We start from the raw sequence: 6,508 nt of genomic DNA on the forward strand, positions 1-6,508 counted from the left end.
GAAGGGCTTTTTTTTGGTAGAAAACGAGATTTTAACCGAAACCCAAAGGAAGACTGAGAAGCCAGGAGGCAGAGATGAGGAGTGAGAAAATTCCAGGCATCTGGGACAGCCAGTGATAAATACTCTGAGTAGGGAAAGGTAGTGTTTTGCACCAGGAAAAGCAGACACCAAAATTACTGGATTGCAGAGTATGTAGGAGGTAGGAATAAGTATGATGTAAGAAGCCTAGAAAAGGTGGGAGAGGGTCAAGTTATCAAGAGCTTTAAACTCAAACAGAGAGAATTTTAAAATTGATCCTAGAGATGATATAAAGCCACTGGAGTTTAATGAATTGAGGGATGCCATGGTCAGACCTGAGCTTTCTGAAGATCACTTTGATAGCTGAGTAAAGAATGGACTGGAGTAGAGAAAGACTTATGGTTGGGAGACCAACCAGCAGGCTAATACAATAGTTGAGGAGGAAAGTGATGAGGGTCTTCATGCATTAGGTTGGTGGTAGCATTAGAGGAGAGAAAGGGGCATATATGAGAGATGTTGTGAAGGTAGAATCAACAGGCTTTGGCAACAAACTGAAAATAGGAGTGGAAGGTCAAAGATTACATCTGGGTTGTAAGCCTGGGTAAATAGGAGTAAAATTTATGAGACAAACATTAAGACCTGAAGAATTAATCTGACTTGCTTGAAAGACCTACAGTAAGAGGGAAATCCCCACCTCTCCATGTAACCCATGGGCTCCACTATAAGAGAGCTCTAATTGTTAGGAAATTGTTCCGGACATCAAGTCCAAATCAGTCTCTTTGCAACTTCTAACCATTGTTCCTAGCTCTGCCTCCTGCTCAAGCAATGCAAATCCCATCTTTCCATTTAAATTCTTCCATTCCCAGCTTTTTGAATACTTAAACACAGCTATCCTATTCCTCCATCTTCTCTTCTCTAGGTAAAATATCCCCAATTCCTCTGATCAATCTTTATATGGCATGGTTCATCTCAAAGACCCTCACCCTCCTCATTACCCTTATCTAGATCATTTCCAATCAGTCAATACTGTAGGAAAATATAAGTAATGGGGTCACCAGGGATATTAAAAATCAACTATGGAGTTTGTGGGAACACTCTCTGGGATGTAAGAGAGACTAAAACTGAACACTGAAGTCTTGTACAGCTACACCACCCCCAACTGAAAAAATAACAGCCAACTGTCATAACAATACCCTTCCTAAAAGAAGGCACCCAGAACTGCATACGATACTCAATGAATCACAGAATTTTGGAGTTTGAAGGAACCCCATTAGACTCTAGTTCATATACTCCAGATGTGATTAGATCAAAGCAGAAGACAAGACTATCAGCTTCAATGCTCTGGAAATCATGTCTCTCCTAATATATCCTGGGATCATATTCATATTGTACATATTGAGTTTGCAATCCACAGAAGACCCCAAATCTTTTTCAGATGAATTGCTGTCTAACTGAGTCTCCTCTGTCTTGTAGTTGCTTTAAAAACATGTTAAACCCTAAATGTACGATCTTAACATTTTTCTCTATGAAGTTTCATTTTATGAGATTCAGCCCAGCATCTTAGACTCTCAAGTCTTTTTTGGATACTGATTCTCTCATTCAAATGTGTTAGTTATATGTCTCTCAGTTCTGCCAATGTACAATCTTGCCATTTAAGCCTTTCCTATCACTGGTACAAATGTTAAATGGCACAGGCATCAGATCCCTGAGGCATCCCTTGGTGTCCTACTTCCATGTGGTTATCAAGCCCTTGATTAGTTCTGAGTCCAGTCATTCAACTGGTTCCAAATTCCCCAATGCAGGTACTCTTATTTAGTCCATTCTATGCCTCTTTCGTCTTGTCCATGAGGAGAGTACTCGTGTCAAAAGTCTGGCTGAAATCTAAGGCAATCTCTCTTAAACTGAGCTTATCATAACCCTTTGCAAGACATCATAGAATCATAGATTTAGATCTTGATGAGACTTTAGAAGTCACTCAACCCCCTCATTTTATAGATGAGGAAACTGAGGCCCAGAGTGTAAGTAGCTTGGTTAACTACTAAGTGCTGTCACATAGCACTCATGTCTTCCCGACTCCAAGTCCAGCCTGCCCCTCTCTACATTATGCCACATGGCTGCCTCAAATTCTGTCTTCATTGACCAGAAATCAAACCCAGATCAACTGTTTGTAAGGCAGCTGTGCTAATCACTGTCCCACCAATGCTTTTCAGAAAATGCCATGTTCTTAATCTAAGAGTAGTGGCTTTGCCAAAAAAAAAGGACGGGACCTTGGCCTGTCCTAACCTGGGCTTGACGAAGTCATGCCATATCTTTTTATCATCATTTTTCAACTGTTCTAAATTTCTTGAAACCTAAGCTTAGTGAATTACAGTGGCACACTTAGGATTTTCTTCTCTTGAATAAAACTTTGCATAATATAAAAATAGTGAAAGAATGTTGGCTGATGAGGAATACCCTCCCTGGGAGAACCAGTCCTGGGTAGTGGACAGAATACTGGATCTGGAAGGGAGAAAACTGAATCCAAATCTCAGCCTGATCAAATTTCACTAGCTGTATGACTAAGAAATGGCCTTAATTCCTCTGAGTCTATTTCTCCTCTGTATAATGGGGATGATACTACTTATACCACCAACCTCATGAGATTGTGATGAAGTAAGTACTTCAGCAACCTGACAGCTCTGCAGAAAAGTGAACCATTGCTACTTATCATTGTGCCTCATTACAGCTGTCAGTGAGCCTCTACAGTTTAAGGGAGAATGAGATTTATAATATTATTGGAACTAAAACTGGAGGGGACCTTTTCAGTTACTCTCCCTGATTTTATTTCTTTATATCTTTATCCACCAACAATGGGTGGTTGACTTAGAATACGTCTGGGGTTTCTCCAATGCTGATGTTCTAAGCTTCCCTAAGATCTGATGTCTCATAAGCTACATTCTCTGCATCTCTCACATGCCCCATCTATAGGTTTTTTTTTTACTCTGGAGGCAGGGCCGTTTCCTGAATATTTAGCCTGATTTATCCTATTCTCCAGCTTTGGATTCTTTCTTATCTGAGAGTCATGCAATATTCACACTAACTTTTCTCATGGTCCAGATGTCACCCCCAAAACCACCAATCCCAAGAGGCAGTAGCTAGAACTGAAGCAAGTGGTGCCTGGCCAAGGAGTTTCTTGCTAGATCCTGGCAATGCCTGTGAGTGCTTAGAAGAAAGCCTTTCTGGTCCTTGGGAAAGAGCAGGGATGAAGGAGGCAGCCTGGTCTGATCTTCAGATGAGCCAGAGGATGCCTGTGAATGTAGAGCCAAGAATATGGAGGCGGAAATCTGGGTAGTAAAAGATAAAGGAGAGTCAGGGGACTCAGACAGGGATGTGGATGACTTATCAAAGATCAGAAGGAACAAATGAGTATATGAAGATAGGGACTGGCCTTAATGAAGCCTTAATGAACAAGTTCCCACAATTAACAATGCAAGGGTTACCAGTGGGGCCCTAAAGAGCCAAAACAATCAATGTCTTTGATTAAGTGCTGATGAAACTCTTCATCAGCTCTTTAATCTGTGTCTCCCTGGGGTGTTTGGCTTTGCAAGTGTTTTCAAAGAAAACATTTTTGAATATACATTATTTCTCAAAGCACCAACCAGAAAGTTTGGCTCTCCTACCCGGCTCTCTCAGGCTTCAGAGCATTTAATAATTTCCCAGATGAGACAATATAAGAGACAATGGTAACTTCAAGGACTCTCAGCATATCCACTCTTGGCTCTTTTCTGCAGACCTATAGTATCATAAAATCACTGAGCTGGATAAACTCTTAGCAGAGAAACAAAGAACACTAAGCATTAGAACACAGAATGGTAGAAAATAGAATGTTTAGGGCTGAAAGTGACTCTAAAGATTCATTCATTCAACATTCAACATTCTTTAATTAAAGGCCTGCTATATATATGTTATCACTAGATGGAGAAAATAAAAAGTTTAGGAGAAAGAAGGAAGGAAGAAAGGAAGGAAAGAAGAGAAATAGGGAGGGAGGGAGGAAGGAAGGAAGGAAGAAAGAAAGGAAGGAAGGAAGGAAAAATGGAAGGAAGAAAGAAAGAAGGGAAGGAGGGAAGGAAGGAAGGAAGGAAGGAAGGAAGGGAGGAAGGAAGGAAGGAAGGAAGGAAGGAAAGGGAAGAAAGGAGGGAGAAAGGGAGAGAGAAAAAGGGCAGGAGGGAGGGAAGGAAGGCTTGCTTGTTCCAGACTAGATTAGAGAAACAGTTTGACATGGTGGGAGATGCACTAATTGGAGTAAGGAGGCATTGGGTTTAAGTCTCAGCTCTGTCACTTTTTACCTTTCATGCCATTCTCTCTATTCAAGATGCATAAAAAGAAATTATAAAGAGAAACAAGCAAGACATAGTTATATATACATATATGTAAATATACACATATATCTTTCTGTTAAACAAAGCATTCTCTAGCATGGGGAGGAGAAGGCAGGGAGGGAGTTACCTGGGAATCTCAATGTAACAAATAAATAAATAATTTTTAAAATGTTTTTGAATAATGTTTAATAAAAGGGTAGAGTAACATGGTTTACTCTCAGCAACCTCTGAGTAAGGTAGGGAAGGTATTATTATCCCCATTTTACAGACTAAGGAGGTAAAATACCTTTCAAGATCACAGAATTCAATTTAGCAATTCAAACTGATTCAACCCTCTTGTTTTATCTTGTTTATCATATGAAACACAGGATTGCAGGAGGTAAGGATCCAGTTATGGAAAGCAGAGGGCCAGCCTACAAGGCAGAAGAACATAAATTCAAGTCCCATGTCTAAAACATACTGACTGTGTGACCTTGGTTAAATCACTTGGACTCTCAATGCTCCAGACAACTCTCTAAGACTAAAAGTCATAGAAGAGGTGTAGAAGTGCATGAGTGGAGGAAGGGAGGTCTCACACCACTGAAATCACTGGTCCAGACACAGGCACAAATATGCATACTCATATTCTTTATCTTGTCTTTGGAGGGCTCAGAATATTTTTCATCCCCTACAAGATTATACATTTTCTGAGGGCAGAGGTAGTATATGTGGCTTTCCCTAACTGGATCCTTAGCTCCTGCAATCCTGTGTTGCATGTGATAAACAATATAAAACAAGAGGGTTGAATCAGTTTGAATTGCTGAATTGAATTCTGTGATCTTGAAAGGTTTTTTACCTCCTTAGTCTGTAAAATGGGGATAATAATACCTTCCCTACCTTACTCAGAGGTAGCTGAGAATGAATCAGATAATATGCCTAGCTCTGTGCTTTACAAAAGAAAGGTGTTATTATATGAAAGTGTTTTGTATACTGTAAAGAGCTATGTAAATTGAGCTATTAAGTGATTATCATCTTAACTCTAGACTTTGGAGTAGCTTCTGCAAGTCTCTTCAACAGGGATTTAGTTCTTGGATCAAATCAGTGATTTCATTGATATAAAGCAATACAAATTGGCCCCTGCCCTGCATATTCTTTTTTTTTTTTAATCCCTACTTTCTGTTCTAGTAACAACTCTAGGACAGAAGGATAAGGACTAGGCAAATGGGGTTAAGTGACTTGCCCAGGTTCACACAGCTGGGATGCATTTGAGGCCACATTGAAACTAGGTCCTCCCAATTCCAAGCCTGGCATTCTATCTATTATGCCACCTACCTGCCCCTATAAATGGCTACATGCCACAGAGGAGGTGGCAATACCTTAACTGTATGAGTGTCGTAAAGGCCACTAAGATATATATCCCTATCAAGGGGAGTGCTAATGTTTTCTCCTTTCATACAACACTCTGAACCCTAAATAACTGATGTGATTTGTCCTGGGCCACACAGCTAGATTTATGTCAGAGGAAGGATCATAGATTTAGAACTGGAAGGAACCTGAGAGACTTTCTTACTCCAACATTTCTCATTTTATAGATGAGGAACTGAGGCCCAAAGAGCTTGGTAAGGGACTTGCCAAAGGTCACACAGATAATAAGTAGAGGAGCTAGAATTTGAATCCATGTCTTCTTAACTCCAAATGCCACTCTTTCCTCTGACGCCAACTTTCTGTCCACTACACCTCACTACTTAATAACAGAAGTTAAAAAAAAAGAGAGAAGACAATAAAAATAAATGTTGGCTGGATCCAAATTACTCACCATTAAACTACTGGGAACATAACCCAAAGCTTGGGTCTTAGCAGAAGCAGGTCAAGAGCCAATTCTTTCCTTATTAGGGATGACAGATTTTAATCCCTTACTTTATGCAACTCATAACTATTAAATAAACCATAGAATCATGGAATCCTGCTGCTGCTGGAAGGGAACTTAGAGGTCATCCCACCTAGGTTGCTTATTTTGCAGGTGACAAAACTAAGACCTAGAGATGGGAAATGATACATTCTAATGCCTAATGTTGCTAATAAGTGGCAGAATTGAGTCTAGAACCCAAGACTTCCCATCTCCAAGCCTGGTTCTCTGGCCACTGAACCATCTA

The 6,508-nt window shown here is 40.2% G+C and overlaps 1 pseudogene; it reads right to left on the reverse strand.

Moving 5' to 3' along the window:
* Window positions 1–5,695: 5,695 nt before the first annotated feature.
* LOC123232817 lies at window positions 5,696–5,816 on the reverse strand (annotated as a pseudogene).
* Between the last annotated feature and the right edge of the window lie 692 nt (window positions 5,817–6,508).

This window comes from Gracilinanus agilis, chromosome 1 (genome assembly GCF_016433145.1).
Source record: "Gracilinanus agilis isolate LMUSP501 chromosome 1, AgileGrace, whole genome shotgun sequence".
In the NCBI taxonomy this organism is placed as follows: Eukaryota; Metazoa; Chordata; class Mammalia; order Didelphimorphia; family Didelphidae; genus Gracilinanus; species Gracilinanus agilis.